This window comes from Echinops telfairi, unplaced genomic scaffold, assembly GCF_000313985.2.
Source record: "Echinops telfairi isolate 266 unplaced genomic scaffold, ASM31398v2 ScPeMD7_7401;HRSCAF=8416, whole genome shotgun sequence".
In the NCBI taxonomy this organism is placed as follows: domain Eukaryota; kingdom Metazoa; phylum Chordata; class Mammalia; order Afrosoricida; family Tenrecidae; genus Echinops; species Echinops telfairi.
In genome coordinates, this window is record NW_022111301.1 from 2,582,387 (window position 1) to 2,606,085 (window position 23,699).

Below are 23,699 nucleotides of genomic sequence, written 5' to 3' on the forward strand. Positions count from 1 at the left end.
GAGAGAGTGGATTACATCCTCGCCCATCAAGCCTTGAGGATGATATTCTCGCTCAGCACAGCCAATCCACAGAGAAGATCATATGACTGGCCCCACTATGAGACACAACATCCCTCCCTGACCCATAGCCCTTTAGGAGACAACACTGGAGACACAATGAGGGAATTCCGCCCAATCTGATCCCACCACACCAAGGCAAAACATTAAGAGCGTGGAACAGAACAGCAAGCGGAGCAGAGCTACAAAGTCCCCAGGGAATACCAAAAATAAACTTTGGGGCCAGGGCTTGGTGTCCCAACAGACTCGACTGGAAAGCACTCCTAAAGGCAACAAACAGTCCTTGAACTAACTACAAGCTTTCCTTTCTTTCTTGTTGCTGTGTTTTGTTTTGTTTTGTTGTCATTGGCTTCTTGGTGTTATTGTTGTTTTGTTTTATTTGGTTGCTTAGTTTAGCTCTGTCTTGTTTTCGTGCATGTTATTATCTCCACAGGTCTGTCCAAATAAGATAGGCTGGATGAACAATCTGGAGGAGAACACAATGGGACCGACAGTTCTGGAGGGACATGGGACAGGGAGAGGTGGGGGGAAAGGTAGTAGTGTTATAAACCCAGGGACAAGGCAACAACAAGGGATCCAAATCATTGTTGAGGATGGTGTAGGAGGCCTGGTAGGGCCTGGGAGGGTGTGACCAAAGATAATGTAACCAAGAGGAATTACTGAAACCCTAATGAAGGCAGAACATGATAGTTGGACAAGAGGAAAGTAAAAGGAAATAGAGGAAAGAGCTAGGAGGTAAAGGACATTTATAGAGGTCTAAGTAAATGCAACTACATATGTAAATATATTCATATATGAGGGTGTGGAAATAGATCTTTGTGTCTATACGTCTAGATTTAGTATTAAGGTAGCAGATGGACATTGGGCCTCCACTCAAGTACTCCCTCAATGCAAGAACACTTTGTTCTACTAAACTGGCATTCCATGATGCCCACCTTCCCCACACAATCACTGAAGACAAAGCAGTGCATAAACAAATGTGATGAAGAAAGCTGATGGTGGCAGGCTATCAAAAGATATAGCATGTGAGGTTTTAAAGGCTTGAAGATAAACAAGCAGCCATCTAGCTCAGAAGCAACAAAGTCCACATGGAAGAAGACACCAGCCTGTGTAATCAGGAAGTGTTGAAGGGATCAGGTATCAGGCATCAGATAAGAACAAAAAATCATATCATTGTGAATGAGAGGGAGTGCGGGGTGGAGATCCAAAGCCCATCTGTAGGCAATTGGACATCCCCTCATGGAAGAGTCATGAGGAGGAGATGAGCCTGTCAGGGTTCAGTGTAGCAATGATGAAACATACAACTTTCCTCTAGTTCCTAAATGCTTCCTCCCCTACCCACTATCATCATCCCAATTCTACCTTACAAATTTTGCTAGACCAGAGGATGTACACTGGTACAGATAGGAACTGCAAACACAGGGAATCCAGGGAGGATGATCCCTTCAGGACCAGTGGTGAGAGTGGCAATACCGGGAAGGTGGAAGGAGGGTGGGGTAGAAAGGGGGAACCAATTACAAGGATCTACATATAACCTTCTCCTTGGGGGATGGACAACAGAAAAATGGGTTAAGGGAAACGTTGGACAGGGCAAGATATGACAAAACAATAATTTACACATTATCTAGGGTTCAAGAGGGAGAGGGGAGCAGGGAGGGAGGGGAAAAATGAGGAGCTGATGCCAGGGGTTTAAGTGGAGAGCAAATGTTTTGAGAATGTACAAATGTGCTTTACACAGTTGATGTATATATGGATTGTGATAAAAGTTGTATGAGCCTCTCATAAAATGGTTTGAAATAAAAGAAAGAAAGAAAGAAAGAAAGAAAGAAAGAAAGAAAGAAAGAGGTTTATATATGAGAGCAATTGAATATTGATAAAACACCACAGCCCAGTCCAGATCAAGTTCTTAAGTCTGATATCTGCCCATAAATCCGTTACCAATCAGTAAATTCCTCTTCAGACTCATGAAACACGTGCAATGATGCTGATTGCAGGAAGATCACAGGACAGTGGGTGGCAAGTCTTGTGGATCCAGTGGTGATGTAAGCATCTAAGCACTGACAGGGGTCTCCATTTGGCTCCTTCAGCTCAGGGCATTAGCATAGTTCCATGTGTCTTGTCAGCAAACAGGTCTCACAGGGAGTGAGTGTGTGTCTCACTTCCAGTGAGCTATTTATCTCCTTAGTGCCTCCAAATGAGGTCATCAAGCTTTGATCTGATTGACAGGCTAAACCCCACCCCTTCACTCTTAAGCTTCATATTGACAACAGATCATGCAACTATCACACATATTGAATTGAAACAGAAATATTTGATATATTATGTAGGCATTATTAAGAGTCACATAAAACATTTACATTGAAGTATTCAGATTCAATTTAAAACTACTTATTTCTCAGGAGACAATGAATGAACTGTGCTGAATAAATTATGAAAATATACATCAAGGGATAAAATTTGATGTGGAGAATAATTACTAATAGGATGAGCTGCACAGTCTCTAATTAAAACAATGACCTTGAGATTTATTAGTTATCTGAAAAGTTAAAACATTTTTTAAGTAGGAAAGTACACCCAACTAAAATAATTAGCTAAAATTGTTTTCAAGACCAAAGACTTTTGTTTTTTGTTTCCTTTAAATTTATGGGTGAAGATATAATCTATTTTACACTGACCCTGAGAACTGACCTACAAACAATTGTGGTGCTTCCTCTAATTGAGATTTTTGTTTGATTTTATTCTAATACTTAAGTTGTGCACTATTTAAAATCTGCGAGGAAACACATATATTTTCCTATTCAATTGAATTTAACTAACACATTCCTATTAATGTGCTTTGATAATCTAGTTCAATATTTTATGAAGAGGTTGGAAGTCGTGCAATAAAGGACTGAGAAGAGCTGCTTTCTCAAAGTAATGATTGACCTTAATGACCTGGATAGAATAAAACTTCCAGGATCTTCATTTGCAGATGTGGCATGACTCACATGAGAAGAAATAGGTGGAAATATCCACGAATAATTGGAAGATGGAGCATATGGAGTAAGGACCTAGGAAAATTACAAGTCATCAAAAATGAAATTTAATAAATAAAAACGAATATCCTAGGCATTAATTAATTGAAATGGACCACTTTTTGTTAGAATGGGACTAAAAGAAAAGTAGAGCCCGAGCGTGAGTTTCCATTAACAGGTTGTATTAGAGTTAGGGACCTGCCCTGGTGTTTAGATTGGACTGAGAGTAAAGGGGGAAGGGTGAGGGGAGATTTGATGATAGAGTGAAGAGAGAAATAGCCGAAAGTAAGAGAGGGGAGAGCTAGAGAGAGGAAGAGACAGGTCACGGGAGAACGTGAAGCATGTTAGAGAGAGAGTGAATAAAGGAATCCCGCATTAACAAAAGTTGAAGACAGAAATAAATGATTATGTCTAAACGGGAGCCTGCACTTTCTCCGGATTGGCGGTGGAATGAGCAGAAGAGTGAAGAGAGGCGGGACGGTTTCTGTGAGACATCTTTGGAAGGTGAAGTGTCATGTTATGGTTGGTGGGGATGGAGAAGGGATTAGTGAATCTGGCTATGGGTGAGGACCATAACATTACTGCTGGACCCTGTATTATCCATTTTGAAAGGACCCTATCTATGGTCTCCTTTACAAGAAATTATATATGGAAAATAAATTTAAAATCATGCATTACTAAAAATCACAGTTCAAAATCTGTCCTGAAATAAAATAATGTCAATAGTAGAATAGTAATCATATTCCAACAACCAAGATTACTCAATACAGCTTTTATTCAAATTACACATCAACCATTAATAGCAAAGATAAACAAGTCATATACTTATACCAAATCCTATAGTATAAAAATTATCAAAAATATGAAAAATGATTCATTGTTAATTACTGGTTGGTAGAGTACCAATGTTGGTTGTATAAAGGCTTTGTAGCTGGGAAATATGTCCTTGATGATAGAAAAAAATGCAAGAGATCTCATGATAGAGTTTTTCAAGATCAGCGAATTATTCATTGCAAATATATTTTAACAACATAAATAGTAATGTGGATACTCATGAAAAAATACAGTGGCTTTTCCCCTATGCCCCCTTTGCATATTTTTTAAGATTACTTCAGCAAACTCATGTTGTACTTGTCCTTTTGTGCTTGGCTTACTTCGCTTCGCATAATTTCCTCCAGTTTTTCCCGTGCAGCTATGTGCTACAAGCATTCATCACTGCTTTTTAGTGATACAGAGTACTCCATTGTATGTATGTACCATAGTGTTTTTAACCCATTCGTCTGTTGATGGAAATCTGGGTTGTTTACAACTCCTTGCAATTGTGAACATACACTTCCCGAGGTGGTAGATAAAGAAATCAAATTGACTACATCTGCGGGAAGAGAGAATGGAGAATATCACTAACAATTGCTCACACAAGGCCTGGGGCTGACAGGAATAGACCACTGATCGCTCATATACAAGTTCAAGTTGAAGATAAAAAAAAAAAAATCAAACGAGTCCACAACTGTAAACTTTCGACTTTGAATATTTTCCACCTGAATTTTGAGAACAATTTAAGAACAGATTTGGTGCACTGAATATTAATGACACGAGATCTACTGAGCTATGAGAGAAAATTAATAATATCGTTTAGGAGGAAAGCAATAAATCATTTTAAAAAATAAGAAAAGATAAAAGTAGATGTCAGAAAAGGCTCTGAAAATTGAATTCAATCTTAGAGTTGCTAAGGGACATGGAAGAACTGATGAAGTCAAAGAGCTGAATAGAAAATGTCAAAGGGCACATCGAGAAAACAATGTAAACTATAATGAAATGTTCAGAGACCTAGAGCTAAAAAATAAAAAATTAAGCACATGTTAAACATATCTTAAATTGAAAGAACTCAAAAGAAAAAATAAACCCTTGAGTGTCAATATTAAAGGATTTTATGGGAAGAATCTTTAAGGATGTATGAAGTATCAAAAAATGTAAGGAATACACAAAGTCAATGTAACACACACACACAATAGTCAATATGCCACCATTTCATGAGGTAGCATATAATCAAGAACCAATGGTTCAGAAGGAAGAAGTTCAAGTTACACCAAAAGCATTCACCCAAAACAAGGCTCTGGAAAATGTGTGAAATGCTATCTGAAATGTTTCAACAAGCTTATGAAGCACTGGAAGCACCTACTTTTTAATTCTAAGAAATTTGAAAGACAGCTACTTGGCCAATTGACTGGAAAGAGTTGTATTTGTATTTATATTAAATTGTGTACTAAATTCAAAGAAAGGTCACTCAGCACAGCATACAAATTTAGGAATAATGTAATTGTAGTCTTCAGTATAGATTATAACTCAATGTTACCAAGACCAAAATCCTCACAACTGGACCAATAGGTAACATCATGATAAACGGAAAAAAGTTGAAGTTTCAAGGATTTTTGTCTTGCTCAAATCCACAATCAATGCTCATGGGAGCAGTAGTCAATAGATCAAAAGATTCATTTCATTAGGTAAGTCTGCTGCATAAATCTTTTTAGAGTATTGAAGAGAAAGGATATTACTTTGAGTACTAAGATGCACCTGACTCAAGCCAGGGTATTTTCAGTTGCCACACGTGGTGTGAAAGTTGTACATTGAATAAAGAGGACCAAAAGAATTGATACACCTGAACTGTGGTGCTGAGGAAGAAAATTGAAAGTACTGTGGCGGGCCAAAAGGACAAACAAGTCATTCGTGAAAGAAGCAGGTTCAGCGTGCTCCTTTTAGGTAAAGATGGTGATATTTCATCTCACATACTTTGGACAGGTTGGCAAGAGATACAAATTCCTGGATAAGTAAATTATGGTTGGTAAAATTGAGGGGCAGAGAAAAAGAGGAAGGCTCTCAAGAGGATGGATTGACACAGTGGCTGCAACAATGAGCTCATGCAAAGGAACACTTGTGAGGAAGGCACAGGACTAGGAAGTGTTTCTGTCTGCTGTACATAAGGTTGCTATGGTAGGAACCCGCTCAATGGCATCTAACAACAGTAACATCATTTACATCATATACACAATGCTGAAGATCATTCAACAACGATTCCAGCAAAATATTGACAGGATGCTGTCAGAGATTCAAGCCAGATTCAGAAGAGGCAGTGGAACAAGTGATATCTTTGCTGATATCAGATGGACCTAGGTTGAGAGCAGACAATTTCAGAAAGATATTTACTTGTCTTTTATTAATTATGCCAAGATATTTGACTATGTGGATCATAACAACCTATGATTAACTTTGAGAAGAATGGGACACTCTTCAATGTGCACATATGGAACTTGTGCATGGATCAAGAGGAAGTTGTGAGAACAGAACTGCATGGTTTGCAATTAGAAAAGGCAGGCAACAGGGTCGTATCCTCTCCTTATTCTCATTCAATCTATATGGTGAGCAAATCATCAGAGAAGCTGGCGTAAATGAAGCAGGGTGTACCATCAGGTTTGGCTATGGATGACACAACCTTGCTTACTGCAAATGAGGAAGATTTGAGGCACTAGATGATGAAGGAAAAGGATTGAAATTTTCAGTATGGATTATACCTCAATGTAAAGAAAACCCAATTTCTCACAACTGGACCAATAAGTCACATCATGATAGCAGAAAAAAAATTGAAGTGGTCATGAATTTGGTTTTGCTTGCATCCAAATTAAATGATCATGGGAAGAACTTTATATCAAGAAGAAAATGTATACCAAGGAAAAAACCCAGCTCAGTCCAACTCAAGTTCATGGGTCAGTTGTTAGTTGTAAGCCCCTCCAGACTCACACATCTGCCAATGAAACAGGTAGACAAAGGAGAAAACTGATAGATCACAGGCTGTTGGTTACAAAGTCCAGTGGATCCAAGGACATCAAGGGACATAGCAAAGTGTGGACATCTCCTGAAGTAGCAAGCCACATGGGCCACTATACCCAGATGCCAAATACTGTATCCAAAAAGCAAGAGAAGAGAGGCAAGAGTGAGATACTAGTTGTCCAAAGAGTGTCATTTAAATATGCCACATATACAAAGTACCATTTTTGTGGTGTCACCTAATTGGTAGGTTGAATTCCACCCATAAATTTTTGCAAGGGCCAAGTTGGAACAAAACCTAACCATCACAGTCAACCCCTTTGTAAATATGGCAGTCATACACAAATTTTAACAATACATAATCTTCAAACAAAGGCAATAAATAAATCACACTTGCACCTATCAATGTGCAAATAATACACACAAACAAAATCACACTGAATCCATTTCTGTCTTATATTCATAACAATTACATTTCTGTGGACAATCACCTATGCCTAAATCCTGTAATCGTATCAACATCATATTGCACCAACCTCTCTTCTCAGACTCATCAGGAAATGAAAAAAGTTTTCAGTGGGGAAAATCCTCCCTTCTTGAACTTTTTTTTCAATCTGCACACATCTGGAAAAAATTATGGCAGGCACTTCATACCTTTATCTCCCGATTTTTGCTATACAATTTCTAAATTGCCCATTCTTATCAACTCTGTGGTCTGAGGAAATAAGCATGCTCTTCGATGCAAAGAATCATCATTCCAATTCAAACTTTCAGTATCTTCATTCAAATGAGCAGGCCATCTATCAAGAATACAGAAGTCTACACCAGCTCACAGAGTCAAATTCTACCATTAACACAAACTATAAAACAAAAGTTGTGGTTGACAGTACTCTTGTAGTTGGAATTATGTCAAAGTACTTCAGGGTACAGTCAGATATCTTAGAAATGATTGGCATTTTTGTGAAAAATATGAGTTCAAAGGAAAGTGAATTTTGCAAATTGGTGATGGGTGGTGGGAGAGACTGACAGTTTCAATCCATATGTAAGTAAATAGATATATAATGAGAAGGGAATATAACTATGTACTCATACTGTATGTTAAGAATTAAGGTTGCAGATGGACATTGGGCTGCGACCCAAGCACTCCCTCAACACAGGAACACTTTGTCCTAACAATCCGGCATTCTGTGATGCTCACCTACCCTACAAGATCCCTGAAGACAAAAGGGTGCATAAGTAAATGTTGTGAAGAAAGCTGATGGTGCACAGCTATCGAAAGATATAGTGTCTGGGATCTTAAAGGCTTGAAGATAAACAAGCAACCATCTAGCAGAGAAGCAACAAAGCCCACATGGGAAAAGCACACAAGCCTCTGTGGTGTGGATGGGATCAGGTACCAGGCATCTAAGACCCAGAACAAAATCATAACCAAGGTGAATGGGGTGGGAGCATGGAGTGGAGACCCAATGCCCATCTGTAGACAATTGGACATCCCCTTACAGAGGGGTCACAGGAGAAAAAATGAGTCAGTCAGGGCTCAACATAACACCAATGAAACACACAACTTTCCTCAAGTTCTTTGGTGCTTCCTTCCCCCCACTATCATGACCTCAATTCTACCTTACAAATTGGATTAGATCAGAGCATGCACACTGCTACAGACAAGCGACTGCAACACAGGGAATCCAGGATAGATGCCCCCTGCTCCCCAGGGCCAACAATAAGAGTAGAGATACCAGGAGGATTAGGGGAGGGTGGGGGGAGAAAGAGATAACTGATCACAAGGATCAACCTATAACCCCCTCCCAAGGGGACAAACAATGGAAAAGTGGGTGAGGGGGTGATGGAGGATGATGTAAGATATGAAAATAATAATCTATAACTTATCAAGTGTTTGTGAGAGAGGGTGGACAGGGGAGGGAGGGGAAGAAATGGGGAACTGATATCAGGAGCTCAAGTGGGAAGAGAATGCTTTGAAAATGATGATGGTAGCATATGTGCAAATGTGCTTGACACACTGGATGAATGTATGGGTCGTGATAAGAGATGTAAGAGCCCCCCAAAAATGTAGTTAATAATATATATATATCCACATATTAAGGGAAACCTTCAATCATTGTCAAAAGATTAAGAGATAATTTAACTGGAACAGAAGCTTCAACTGTAAACCAAATGATGTAAGCTCAAGAATAAATAAATAAATGCAGCTTCAAACTAATGCCTTCAAATGAGTAAACCGTGTTTTCAGTATCTGAATCATGCAAATTTTAAGATGAGGCTTCTCTTCAAAGCTTAGTTTTGGAATCACAAATTCGTATGTATGGTGAAGAAAATAAGAGTGCAGGTAATCTTATATAAACAGGAAGTACAAATGATCTTACAAATTGGCTGCATAACTTCATAATTCATACACTGCAAAAATTATAAACAACAAATCTGAAGAAGGAAAAAAATTATAACTCCATCAGTACACAATCTGATCCTACTTGAATTATTTTAACAGAATAGACATAAGCTTAATATGGTCATTATTTACCCAATTATAGTATAATTCAACTCACTACCGTTGAGTCATTGCTGACCCACAGTGACTTTCTGTGAGATACTGAGACTGTCACTGTGCATGGAAGCAGAGAACCCAGTCTTTGTACCAGTGATTTCCAGTTGCCAACCATGCTGATTGCAGCCCAACTTGTAACCACTACACTACCAGGGCTCCTCATACGAGAGAGTAGTGTGGATATTTTTATCTCACTGTGGACAATGAATGTAGTTGATCAAAGAATGCTGTAACTGGGGCTAATACACACTCTATAGGACATAAATATTACTTTTCTAAATTTTGAAAATTATAAATATTAATTCTACAAAGGTGTTTCAAAGATATCACAAAAAAGAAATTGTAAAATAGTGAAACTTTCCACAAAAATTTTGAAGCCCCCTTATATATGGTCATTTAAGTTTTGAATATTTGATAGTGAAAGTATAGTCTTTTATGACTCAATCAAAAAGAAAGAGCCTTCTGAAAAATACAAAAGAAAGATTTTTCTTTAGCCTTACCACCTATAGGAATGTTTTCTTCCAATTGGCAAAGCTTAGTGTCAAACTAATATTATATAGGAAACTTATTCTGTTCAAAGTTTGAGACCCTTTGTTAGAATACCAATAGTATAAGGCAAGTATATATATATATAATGTGTGTATTGTAAATTATTTCATTAACAGCTATTAAAATTAATTTATCTTACTATAAAAACATTTAAAAAATACAAATCCAATTCTAGTTTAGGTTAAAAATCTAGGTAAGCTAGGATTTTCCTGTTGCTTGTGTGTGGTGGTTGTTGGTTGATTGGTTGCTTTCTGGCTGTTTTATTTTTCTTTGAAAATATCTCAGGATAAAATACCTAATACGTATAATGAGCTAGAACTGATCATTATTCATTTACAGCCTCTCCAGCTAGAGTGAAATACTTTCGTTTTTAGGTCATTGTATAATGATGTTTCTGGTATACATGAATTGAATAAAGTAACTTCAGTGCCAAGGTTAACGTACGAACTTCAGGTAGTTGCTATGTTGAATTTTGTTAAATATTCTTGAGATCCTCTAACCCTCTGAGACAGACTGAAATGAAAAGGAATTTAATTAGAGTGTGCTGGGAATGTAATGTGATATATTACATTTTTATTAGGAAAACTAGTACTGAACTATAATGTTATTAGTTCAGAAATTATTACTGTGGATCAACTATATATCTCTCTCTCTCTGTGTATATATACATATAGACAGACAGAATTAATGGAAAAAGTACCTATAAAAAAGTAGTAAAGCTGTAAAACAGGACATCATAAACTGACTTTTTTTAAGAGAACTGTCTTGTACCATACAAAATTTAAAAATTGAGCTACTTATTCATTTTGAAACCACAGTAGAGAGCAGTTCTGCTGTGCCAGTTTTAGTCATTGGAATGAAGTACTCCTGTGATTACTTTCAAAGGCACATTGGTCCAGGGTTATTATTAGGTTAGTCTGTTCATCTGTCAAGAAAGACTTGAAGTGGAAAGCAGTGGATGCATGCCATCTTCTAGGTTAAAATACCTTTAACCTATGCGTTTGACTACTTTAGTTTCATGTAGTGGAGGGAGACACACACACAAAATCAGAAAATTTAAAACAGTGCAACAGTTAAATTCAATTTTGTAGCAGTGTATAATGCATCTTTAGGGAGCCTTGGTGGAGTATGCATATGCATTGGGCTGTGATCCACAAGGGTGACCATTCAAAACCAGCGGCAGCTCCAAAGGATAAAGACAGGGATTTCTGCTCGGGCCTCCAATTAATCTGAATCAGCCAGGGGTTTTTAAACCCTGGCCACTCCAGAAGCAGCTGTTCTCTTCTCAGCTGCCGCATATCATTCCTTACAATCAATACAAGTAACAGGAACCAAAAGAGTCATTCTAGGAATCAAATACTTCCAGCCAAAATCTCTAATTCTTGCATGGGTCTGGGAAGAATGTAGGGGAAAATACTGATAGAATTCACCTGTGAGTAATTTCAAAACAAGCTTCTCTGGAGTGGCATTTTGCCATGTATAAAATGAGCTGTGAACCAGGAGGAGGAAATCTCACTACCAGCAAGAACCAGGAGTGGAGTGTGTCCTAAGGACCTGAGATCCCTGGGCAGTGAACCTCCTGGATCCAGATGATAGCTATACCATTAGAAGAACAGCAGCAGACACAGGAACCAGAGCATGGGGGGGAAAAAGAAAGAAATAGCTATGGTTAGTCATCTTTTAAATAGCAGATACAATTTAGAGAACACTCCAATATAGCTAATCCACTCCCATGATTAGGTATCTGATTTTCTTAACTTGATATATTCCATTGTTTTAATCAACATAGCTTTTATTTCCACCACTTGTCAGTTTGTCCTACTGTGTTTCTCTGATGCTGGAAGCTATGTAACTGGCGTTTCAAATGCCAGCAGGTTCACCCAAAGTGTGCAGGTTTCGATGGAGCTTGCAGACTGGGTAAAAAGTGGATGTCGGAAATGACTCCGAAACTTGATTTCTATAGTAAAGTAGCTAAAGCAAATGGATGCAATGATGAAGTTATAGAGGTACGTAGAAAATTTCAAATGGCAGCTCAAGAAAACAAAGTCGATTATAATGAAATGTGAGAAGGCCCATAGTTAGAAAAAACAAAAAGGAAGAACACAACCAGCATTATCTTAACGTGAAAGAACTAAGACAAGTTCAAGCCTCAAGCTGAAATATTGGAATATGCGATAAGTAAAATATTGAATGCTACAGGAAACATCAAGAGAATACAGAAAGAATATACAGAGTTACTGTACCAAAATAATTAGTTGATATCCCACCGTTTTTGGAGGCAGCATATGAGAAAGAACCAATAGTGCTGAAGGAAGAAGTTCAAGTTGCAATTCAAGTATTAGCCAATTGAATACCAATTGAAATGTTTTGACAAGTTGATAAATCATGGGAAGCACACACTGGTCTTTGCCAGGAAAATTGTCAGATAGCTACTGGGCCATGTGATAGGAAGAGATCTATACCTGTACCCATTCCAAAGAATGGTGACTCAATAGAACGCTCAAACTACAGAATAATATCACTGATATCCCATGCAAGTAAAATTTTACAGTTGCAGTAGTACACTGACAGGGAGCTATCAGAGATTCTGAGGAAAAAGTGGAACAAGAGATATCATTGCTGATGTCAGATGGTCTGTGGCTCAAAAGAGAAAATTCTAGAAATATGTTTACTTGTGTTTGTTGACTATACCAAGACATTCTATTGTGCTGGTCATAATCAACTATGCTTAATCTTGAGAAGAATAGGAATTCCAGAAAACCACACTGTGCTCCTGTGGAACTTGTAAATGATCAAGAAGCACTTGTGAGAACAGAACAAGGAAATATTCCATTTCTTAAAGTCAGGAAAGGTATGTGTCAGGGTTGTATCCTCACACCATACTTATTCAATCAGTTTACTGAGCAACTCTCCAGAGAAAGAGTGAAGAAGGATGTGGCATCAGGATTGGAGGAAGGCTTTTTAACAACCTACGATATGCAGATGACATAACTGGTAGCTGAAAGGGAAAACGACTTGAGTCACACTAATAAAGATAAAAGAAATTAAAGCCTTGAGTAGGGATTACAACTCAATGTAAAGAAGACCAAAATCCTCGTAACTAAACCAATAAACGACCTCATGATAAATGGAGAAAAGGTTGAAGTTGCCAAGGACATTTTCTTGCTTGACTCCAAAATCAATGCTCATGGAATACTAGTTAAGGGATCAAAGGTTGCATTGCATTAGGCAAATCTACTACCTAAGACCTCTGTAGAATGTGCAAAAGCAAGAATCTTATGTTCAGGATTACGTTGCATCTGACCCAAACCAAGCTCTTTAAAATTGTTCATATACATGTGAAAGTCGGACATTGTTTTAGGAAAACCGAAGAATTGATGCATGTGTGTTGAGTTGCTGGTTAAGCATATTTAAAATACCATGGACTGCTAAAAGGGCAAACCAATCTGTCTCAGAAGTACAGCCCGAGAGCTCCTTAGATGCAAGGAGGGCCTGGCTTCATCTTAAATAGTTTGAACATGTTGTCAGAGAGGCCAGTCCCTAGAGAAGACCATCGTACTTGGCAAAGTGGATAAACTAGAAAGAAGGCTCTCCAGGAGCAAAAACCACACAGTGACTGCACCAATGGATGCAGGCACAGGGAAAATGGTGGGGATGGCACAGACTGGGCATCAGAACAAAACACTGCCCGATCCTCCTCCATCTTCACAGTTGTTCTTATGTTCAAATCCATTCTTGCACCCACTGTGTCAATCTGTGGCAAATGCATCCAAGGTCCTTTCTAATTTTCAAGTTCCTCTGCTTTTCCAAGCATAATGCCCTTCCCTGGGGACTGGTGTCTCCTGACCTGTCCAAAGATTTATGAGGGGCTTTTTGTCATCCTTGCCTCTAAGGAGCATTCTGGCTGTACATCTTCCACTGTTCTTCTTGCAGCCCTCTTACTTTCAATATGCTTTACCAGCACCAGGATTCAAATGCATCTTCTTGGGTCTTCCTTATTCAATGTCCAACTTTCACAGCCGTATGCCGTTAGGTAAATCTGCTGCACAAGAGCTACAAGTTTGAACCTTACCTAAGTCATACGATTTTACACTACTGACATGCATGCAAAAGCTGAACAGTGAATAAGGGATTTTTGAAAATAATTGATGCCTTTGAAATATGGTGTTGGCAAAGAATAGCGAACCTATCAGGAACTTCTAAAAGAAAAATCCAAAACTGTCTTGGAGCAAATGCATCCGGAGCGCTCCTTAGAAGCAGGGATGGCAAGACTTGTTTGACCAGAACTCTAAAAAATAACTTATTTTCACATGATTTTCTTTGTCCAAACAAAATGTATACCAAAGAATATTTGGTATAAATCTTTGGAATTGATCTTTCAACTGTAGCACCTATGTCCTATCACAGATAAGTATTATCTTCAGTGTTTGTATTCCTAATAAACTACATTATCAATTTTTATATGTAATGAACCAATAGATTAAGGGTACCTTTGTATATTTTTTCTTTCTACAATTTGTTAGGTAAGGCACTTAACACTCATTAAATGTTGATACATGGATACATTAAAAGTGGTATATATATTTCTTTTAAGAAGAGATTAATATGTAGTATATTAAGTAGCATTTTATGGTCAACAAAGGTTCATCAACAGCTCAGAACTTTACTGTTCCTGTAATAGTAAGAAACTGCAGCACACTTCTATACTAGAAAAAATATTCAGTACATATTTGTCAATTAGATTACTTTAATGAAAATGTTAAAGGTGTGTTCTTATGTACAGTAGTTAGGTAGCTGTAAAGCATCTTCTGAAATATAGTTTTATATTTATCAGGAAACATGAGATGGATATTTAAAGCCTGAAAAATTTCAAGTTTTAAATGATTCTTTATGACTTCTGTATGTCCTATGTAGGAGTACTACTTTCAAATTATTGCCAACTGCAAGACTAGCAGTTTCTCATTCCACTCTGAGGGAGAAAATGAGGCTTTCTACTCTCGCTAAGAGTGGCAGTCGTGGAAACTTATAGGGGTTGTTCTATCCTGTCCTATAGAGTCACTATGAGTGGGCACCTAATCGATGGCCATTGAGTTTGAGTTAAAGCCCTTTGGGAACATTGACAGTAACTGATTAGAAGTCATGCACAGTTGATTTTATTGCCAAATTACAACATCATAATATCTGTTTGCAAAAAAAAATGTTATAAAGGAGGGAATGCCAAAATAAGATTCAATTTGCTTTACTTAGGACTGCAGATGTTATATCTTAAAATTGACTTTTATCAAATACAATAGAAATACATTTGTGTGCCACCGGAGTTCCTGTACATTTAGGTCCGGTGGTGCAATGGTTTGTGAATATGGCTATTTTAAACATAGTCTTGGGAACTTCCACAAATGACTAAGTGAGGCCATACACATTGGGTATATATATATTTTTCCTGTTTGATCCAGGTTAGAGAAGGGTGTGGAAGATGCTAATAGAAGGATATTATTTAGTTGTGAGAGATAATAGGTTAATTGTGATTATAAATCCTGGAAATCTAACACGGTGATTGATCGATGCGGTCATCCTTTCGAGTATGAAATGAGCCATGTCCAAAGCAGGAAAGGGGGTCACGTGGACTCTAGTTCCCTCTGCACTGAATCGCCTCAAACCATGGTTAGCAAACTATGACTCCAGAGAAGTAGCAATGAAGACGCAGAAGTAGAACCAGGATCGGAGCATGAGGCAGAGCTACCTGGCCCATAGAGCAAGTGATGAGATAGATGAATCGATGGAGATAAGGAAATGTTACAAGGAAAAATAAATTAGTGAATTCCTCCCATACCTAAATGGGTAAGACTCACCAATTTTTAGATGAAGATACGCAGGTGAATAAATATTAATCTACATCCAGATTTATAGTATTGAAATAAAGTAAAAGACAAAGGGAAAAAATTAAAACATTCAGAGAAATAAGGCAGATTGGTTAAATTAAAAAAAAAATTTTTTTTACAGATGTTTGCCATACCAATAACAGAAATGTGTGCCAATAGGAAATATGATGAATGAAAATAAATCTCAATCAACAGGTATACACGAGAAAAAATATTTTGAATCAGAAGTGATGTAAAGTTATTTTCAGATTAAAAATATTGTGCAACACATGCTAATGAAAATTATAAGGAATATTCTAATTTACTAACAGAAGTTCAGTGGAAAAAATTCTAAAATAATTTGAGGCTATAAACAAAATGTGTACTTTCTCTTAAAACTTTTTAATGAATAAGTTTTAAATAATTCAAAAATGTATAATCATATAAGTATGTTAAAATATCATGTGCTCTATTCATCTAAGGCATCTTGCAAAAATTAGAGTATGGAATTACTAATCTTTTTCTCTTTTCTGAGTATGTGTGTATATGAGAAAGAAAGTAAGAGCAATGGACAAGGAAAGAGAAAGTTGGTTTAAAAAAATCTTCATCATATTGAGAATTGGTAAGCATACTACATTTCGCTATAAGCCTACGGCATGTATTTTTAGTATGTTCTTCCTCAGCTACCTCCATTTCAGACACTGTCAGGGGAAAATATCAGCCAATATCATATTTGGACTTCAAAATTGGGGTATTATTGAAACTTATATGTACTACAAAGTGTGAAGCTAAAAATATGTCTTCTTTATTTTGTTTAGAATAGTAGAAATATGCATAACATAGCTAGCTCTTCTTCATGACCTTAATGTTATATATTTCGTAAGTCACAGCATTAGCAGCTGTAATCTTCTCTAAAAAGATCCTGGAAATAAATGCAGGTGTTCTTTGAAAAAAATGCAAATGATATCAACTTCATTTTTTTTAATTCACTGAGTGCTTAATTATGGAAGCAGTCTTTAGATTTTATTTAAGTTGATAGATATAGAGATAGAGTAAGTTAAAATTTCAGGCAGTTCACAAATTATTCTTGTCATCAACGTTATCACCCTTGACACATACTCCACGCATTTGCAACGTACATACTTTGCTTGCTTTCTATTGTGCTTGAGTATCTGTGTTTTAATGAATTATTTGTAAAGTTCAAAAAGAAGATAGAAATATGTTACATTATTTTAAAACTCATTTTGCCACATATATTACAAAATGTATAAATATATATTACAAAATAAACATATTCTTACTAATGTATTTATCTGGATTGTGAAATGGAAGCATATAAGAAAAGGTCCATCATTTACAGTTCTGTAGTTTTAAAAACAATGAAAGGGAAATATTCACAGTACTATGACATGCTGCTATACACAAAATAAAATTATTAAGGCATCCTATGTAAAAATTATTTTGTGTAACTGCTTTGGACTTTGAACGAGTAATTGTGAATTCAAACACTTGAATAATGTTCATGCTTTTGTTACCTTTTTTTTCAGTCAGCTATTTAATTTCTCTGAGCCTTGATGACCTCTTAAAAAATAGGGATATCTTGGTACTTGAAGAAGCCCCTGTGAAACTATTGGGTGAGCACTGGCTTGCTAACTGTAATGTGGGTGGTCCAAGTCCCCCAGCCATTCAGCAGAAGAGAGGTGAGGCTGCCTGCTACCATAAATATTTAAAATCTCTGAAACCCAAGTCATAATCAACTAAATAGCAGTGGGGTTGATTTTTGCCTCTAGGATATATACTTTGTTTTTGATGTGAGGATTAAAAGTTAATATAAATAGACTACTTAATTATAATGTCAGATATGTAAGTATTGTATAAATATATGCTAATTATTAGCAACATTCTTAATATATTAGTATTGGAAACCTGAGTATATATACTAAAGGGATTTCCCAAACACCCCTTGAGCACAGGATATATAACAAATCTAGACTGCATATACATCTCATGCTGCACCCCAGGTACTCACCGCCATTGAGTCAACTCCAACTCACCAAGACTATGTTAGGTCGGGCTGACTAGAGAAATAAATCCAATAGCACTATATATGTGTAAGAGAGAGCTTTATATCAAGAAGTAGTCTCCTCTTTTTCCCCCACTCTTTCCCAACCTCTGACTCTTTGTGAATCCTTGATAAATTATAAATTATTATTATCTTCATATCTTGAACCATCTGCTGCATTTCTTCACCCACGTTTTGGTTGTTTGTCTGTCTGTGGGGTTAGGGGTGGCAGATGTTATATGTCAATCATTGTGATAGATTCCCTCTCTCTCCCCTTTCTCCCCCACCTTCCCTTTACCCTCATTGTATCACTACTACCATTACTTTCTGTGAAGCATTTAGCTCTCCTGGATTCTGTGTGTCATGAGCTGTTACCAGAGTGCATGCTCCAGTCTAGCTGGATTTGTGAGGTAAACTGGGGTCATTATAGTGGAGTGGTAGAGAGGGAAGCATTCAAGAATTAGAGGAATGCTGTGTGTTTTGTTGGTACTATACTGCACCCTGGCTGATTCATCCCTTCCTTGTGACCCTTCTGTGAGGGGATGTCCAATTGTCTACGGATGGGCTTTGGGTCTCTACTCCAACCCCACTTGTTCGCATCAATATGATTGTTTGGGGTCTTCTAATGCCTGATACCTGATCCCCTCAACATCTGATGATCACACAGGCTGGTGTGATTCTTCCAAGTGGGCTTTGTTGCATCCCTGCTACATGGCTGCTTGTTTATCTTCAAACCATTAAGACTGAGATAGTTAGAGATTATTGTGCCAATCTGACATGTGTGGTTAATTGAAGGGCAGAGAGATAAATGGCTTGGTGAGTCTCACCTTTCTAGTTCTTGGGTCTCTTGTTTTCTGATGGTCGGACCAGGGTGCAGCTGCCTTAGCCAGTTCCCTGCTTCAGCTGGCAAGGCTCACTTCCTGCAAGACATCCCTGAGGAGAAGCTGCATGGACCTACCCCGATGCAGCCTTGGGTAATGGAGCAGCCATGTGGAGACCCATGCCAGCACTGAGATGCTTACACATTCACTGATTGAGCTTTCTTTCTGCAGTCAGCATCATTGTGTGTGTTTTGTGAGATGGAGGAAGACTTGTGGATTGGTGTTGGACATACGGCTAATGTTGGTCTTCTGAGCTTAGGCAGCACTGGGTTGGGATGTTTTCTTAATGTGCACTTACCCTTTATATAAAACTCTCTCTTATACATATGAGCTTCTGTGGATTTGTTTCTCTAATGTTCCCAGACTAGCACATTATGGTACCTGGGGAGTAGGGAACTGGAGAAACAAATCATAAGATGGAGAGTAGATGTTTGTTTTACTTCTCCATCATGGTAGTTTTTATTCTTTGTCTAGCCAGAGGTCAGATAAAGCCACACTGTTTACTCGATTGTTTTCTAGGGAAAATATGGAAAGTATGAAAATACAAAATTTGTAAGCCCACTTGCTTTCGGAATTTAAAATTTGATCTTCAGGTGGGTTTAAGCCATACCTGCAAAGAAAACTTTGAAAAGATATGCCCCACCAGTGTTTTGGAGTACTCAGGAACCAATGGTCTTTGTCAGAAGCTGGAAAAAACCTAGAACCATGAAGAAAACTCCTCTCTGGGATGGAGCATTAAAGGCCGCCTATTGGCAGGCAGAGATGCTTGCTTGGTGACCAGTTGGATCGTCTTGTTGAGTGGAAGTGGGAGAAATGCAGCGATAAAGAGGTGGGTTGAATTTGGCCACTGACACCTGTGGACTTGGTTTACAGGAAATAAAGGAGAAGATGAGAGCAGGTTGACTGGTCTAAAGTTCATGACCTAGCACGAGGGGGTTAGGCTTGTTGAGTATTGGTGAGAGCCTATGGTCTAAAGGCAGGCGACCAGTGAGCACCCTGTGGAGGCTGAGTCAGAGATCCCACATTGAGTTGACCAGAACCTGACCAGATGAAGAGATTTTTGAGGCTGTGAACTGGTGCATATTTTTGTTGACTTTTTAGATGGCCTGTCCAGATTTGACTTTTCTTATGGATGCAGACTTCACAGGGTTCCAACTGGAATGAAGGTTCTTCATGTCAAAAAATATGATTGTATCCTCAGAACACTGGGTTGATATAAGTGCAAAGTATATAAATTTGATACCCAAAATTGGGGGATAAAAGAATAAAGTGGTTGGCTTACAAACTTTCATAGGTGTGGGGAATGTATTCACAGGATTACAGGATTAAGGTGTAGGTATTACTTAATTGCAATTGTGAGGATAAAGAATTATGTACAGGTGCCAAGTTGGCAAGGAGTAGATTTATATAGTTAGTTTATTATGCCAACCTGGCCAATAAACACTTATGGGGTTAATTGAAGAGCAAAGTGATTAATGGCTTGGTGAACCTTGCCTTTCTAGTTCTCAGACCTCTTGCTTTCTGATGGTCGGACCAGGTTGCAGCTGCCATAGCCAATTCCCTGCTTCAGCTGGCAAGGCTCACTTTATGCAAGACATCCCCGAGGAGAAGCCACAGGACCTACCCCAATGCAGCCCTGGGTGCTTGAGTAGCCATTTGGAGACTCCTGCCAGAGCCGATATGCTTACACATTCACGGATTTGGTTTTCTTCCTGCAATTGGCATCATTGTGTGCATTTTGTGAGATGGAGGGGGACTTTGGGGATTGGTGTCAGACATATGGACTAATGTTGGACGTGTGGGCTTGGGCAGCACTGGGTTGGAATGTTTTCTTGATGTGCACTTACCCTTTATATAAAACTCTCTCTTATACATATGAATTTCTGTGGATTTGTTTCTCTAATGTATCCAGACTAGTACAAAGACCCCAGATGCTGTATCTTGTAATAGCTGGGCACCATCAGCTTTCTTCACCACATTTACTTGTGCATTCATTATGTCTTCGGTGATCATACCAGGAAGGTGGGCATCACAGAATGCCAGGTTACCACAAAATAGTATTCTGGCATTGAGGGAGGACTTCAGTAGAGGCACAATGTCCATCTGCTACCTTAATACTTAACATATAAATATATGTATACTTAGACCTATATCCCTATCATTATATAGTAATATAGTTACATATACATATACCTCTATAAATGTCTTTTGCCTCCTAGTTATTTCCTCTATTTCTATTGACTTTCTCCTGCCCCACTCTCATGTTCAATCTTCATTTGGCTCTGTCCAAGTCCTCTGGCAGCTGGCCACTCCATGTTGATGTACTGCTGGGACCATTTCTTGAAAATATCTTCAGAAAAAAATTTAATTGCATGTGATAATGGAATTTTCTATAATTTTCTAATTCTGTTGGGTCACCTTTCTTTGGAATTGGCAAAAATGTATTTTTTTTCTGGTTACATAGATAGGTAGTTAGCTTTCAAACTCTGTTGGTAGTAAATATCTAAAGAGTAAATACCTCCAGTGCCTAATGAGTTTGTTTAAACTTTTCAATTTCCATTTTGTAAATTCCTGGAGCCTTGTTTTTACCAATTTGTTAGGGTCACTTGGAATTCATCCTTCAATAACTTTGGTTCTTGATCATAGGCCATAGCTTGAAATGGTTCAATGTCAACCAATTATTTTGGGTAGAGTGACTGAATTCATCCTAATTTCCGTTGGTGTTTCCTGCATTTCTCACTATTTCCCCCCAAAGAATTTTTCAATATTGAAACTCTAGCCTTACTTTTTCCCCCTTCAGTTCTCTTAATGTAAGAAATACTGAGTACTGAGTGTGGCTTTCCCTTTTGCTTTCCTAATTCCAGATTTTTGCATATTTCATTTTGATATTATATTTTGTCTTCTCCAACTGCTCTTTGAAATATTCTTTTCAAATATTTTATCATGCCTTCAGTTTCCTTTAGCCACTCTACATTCAATAATGTAGTTCATAGTCTCTTCTGATATCTTTTTCCCCATGATTCTTTCTTTTAAATGATCTCTACATGTTTACTTCAAGAATTGTACTCTTGAGGTCCACATACAACTCCTCTGGTCTTCATCATGATTAGTGTTCAATGCATCAAAGCTGTTTTTGAGACCATGTCTAAATTCAAGTGAGCTCTATTCAATATATTTTGGATCTTAGGTCCTGTTACCTAGGCCGGCACAGCAGAGAGTAAGGACCTCACAAGATCCACTTACCCTGCTTGATTACTCGTGCTCAATTCCTCCCCAATCCTCTCATTCCTGGATATTCTCTTCACAGCCATTCTTCTGGCCACTTCCACCAACAGCTCCAGTCTCAGTAGCAACATCAAGAGTGGTGACAAGGATGACTAGAAGCAAGCTCCTATTAGGTCAGAATATAGTGTCCCACAATTTCCAAATCATCTAAATTCTTATTTCATAAAATGTGTCCTAAAATAATTCACAACTTATTATGGAAAGACCAAACTCCTCTCAAACGAACCATCAGGTAACATGCTAGTAAATGGAGAAAAATTTGAAGTTGTCAAGAAATTTTCTTGCTTGGATCCACACTCAATGCTTATGGAAGAAGCACTGTAGAGATCAAAAGGTTAGTTGCATTAGGTAAATCTGTTGCATAATACCTCTTTAGAGTATTGAAAAGCAAGGTGTTACTTCAAAGTCTAAGGTACACTTGATCCAAACCATGTTATTTTCAATTGCATCATATGCATGCGAAAGTTAGACATAGAGTACTCTGTCGTGCCAAAAGGACAAACATCTGTTGTGGAAGAAGAAATTCCAGTACCTGGAGTAAGACCTCATGCTTGGTAAAGAAGAGGGCCGGAAAAAAGAAGACGGCCTTCAACAAGATGGACTTAGAGTGGCTGCAACAATGGGCTCAAGTACAGGAACGATTGTGATGAGGGCGCAGTACCAAGCAATGTTTCATACTGTTGTACATAGGGTCATTGTGCTTCATAGCCAACGCGATGGCACCTAACAACAACATCCTAAAAATTAAATGATGAATATTGATAACTTGTTTTGTATCATATGTGTATTTTTATTTTAAGCATTTAAAAATTATTTTTAAATATTGTCCCTAATTTTACTAGACTGTCGAAAGTGCTAAAGTGCTTAAGTTTAGGAATCCCAATATTGAGGTATTTGGTACTCCATAACAGACAATTTTCACAAATAAAATCAAAATATGGGATAATTTCTTGAGCAACAAAGCATTATAATAGTCTCCTATTGCACAAGGTAGAAATGGTATATAAAATTACAAATACACTTAAACCTTTAGTATATAATATTGCTTTTTTAGTTCAAACAATAATGTAGAAATAATGTCTCATCACAGGGAGCTAACATATCCCAAGATCTCAACTAAAGTTAAATGCTAGCTGTATATATCTTAGAATGTATTCATTAAACATTTGCTATCTTAGTTTTCAGAGTCTCTGGATGGTACATTGGTCAACTGACTTAATTACTACAGTAGAATTGGAAGTTCAAGGCCACCCATAATTGCTTTGGAAATAAATCATGGTGAAACTGCTTCTGAGAAGTCGCTCATTGACAACCTTATCCACTCTGGTTTTCCATGCATACTGCTTACTAAAAGGAAACCTTAGTAGCAACTAGAAATGTTCTTTCCACCTCATTCAATCTTAGTAAAGTCACTGTCTTTCAAACTACTTGTACTGAAAAATGGACGTTTCAGAAGTAAGTAATAGAGGAGGTCATTGAACTGTGATGTACATCAAGAAATGATTTCAGCACTAACTTCAGGAAAATGGCATTTGGTTCCACAGGGATACACTGTCATTGTTCTAAATTAAACATAAATTGTACTATTGATTTTTTAAATACACTTTAAAATCT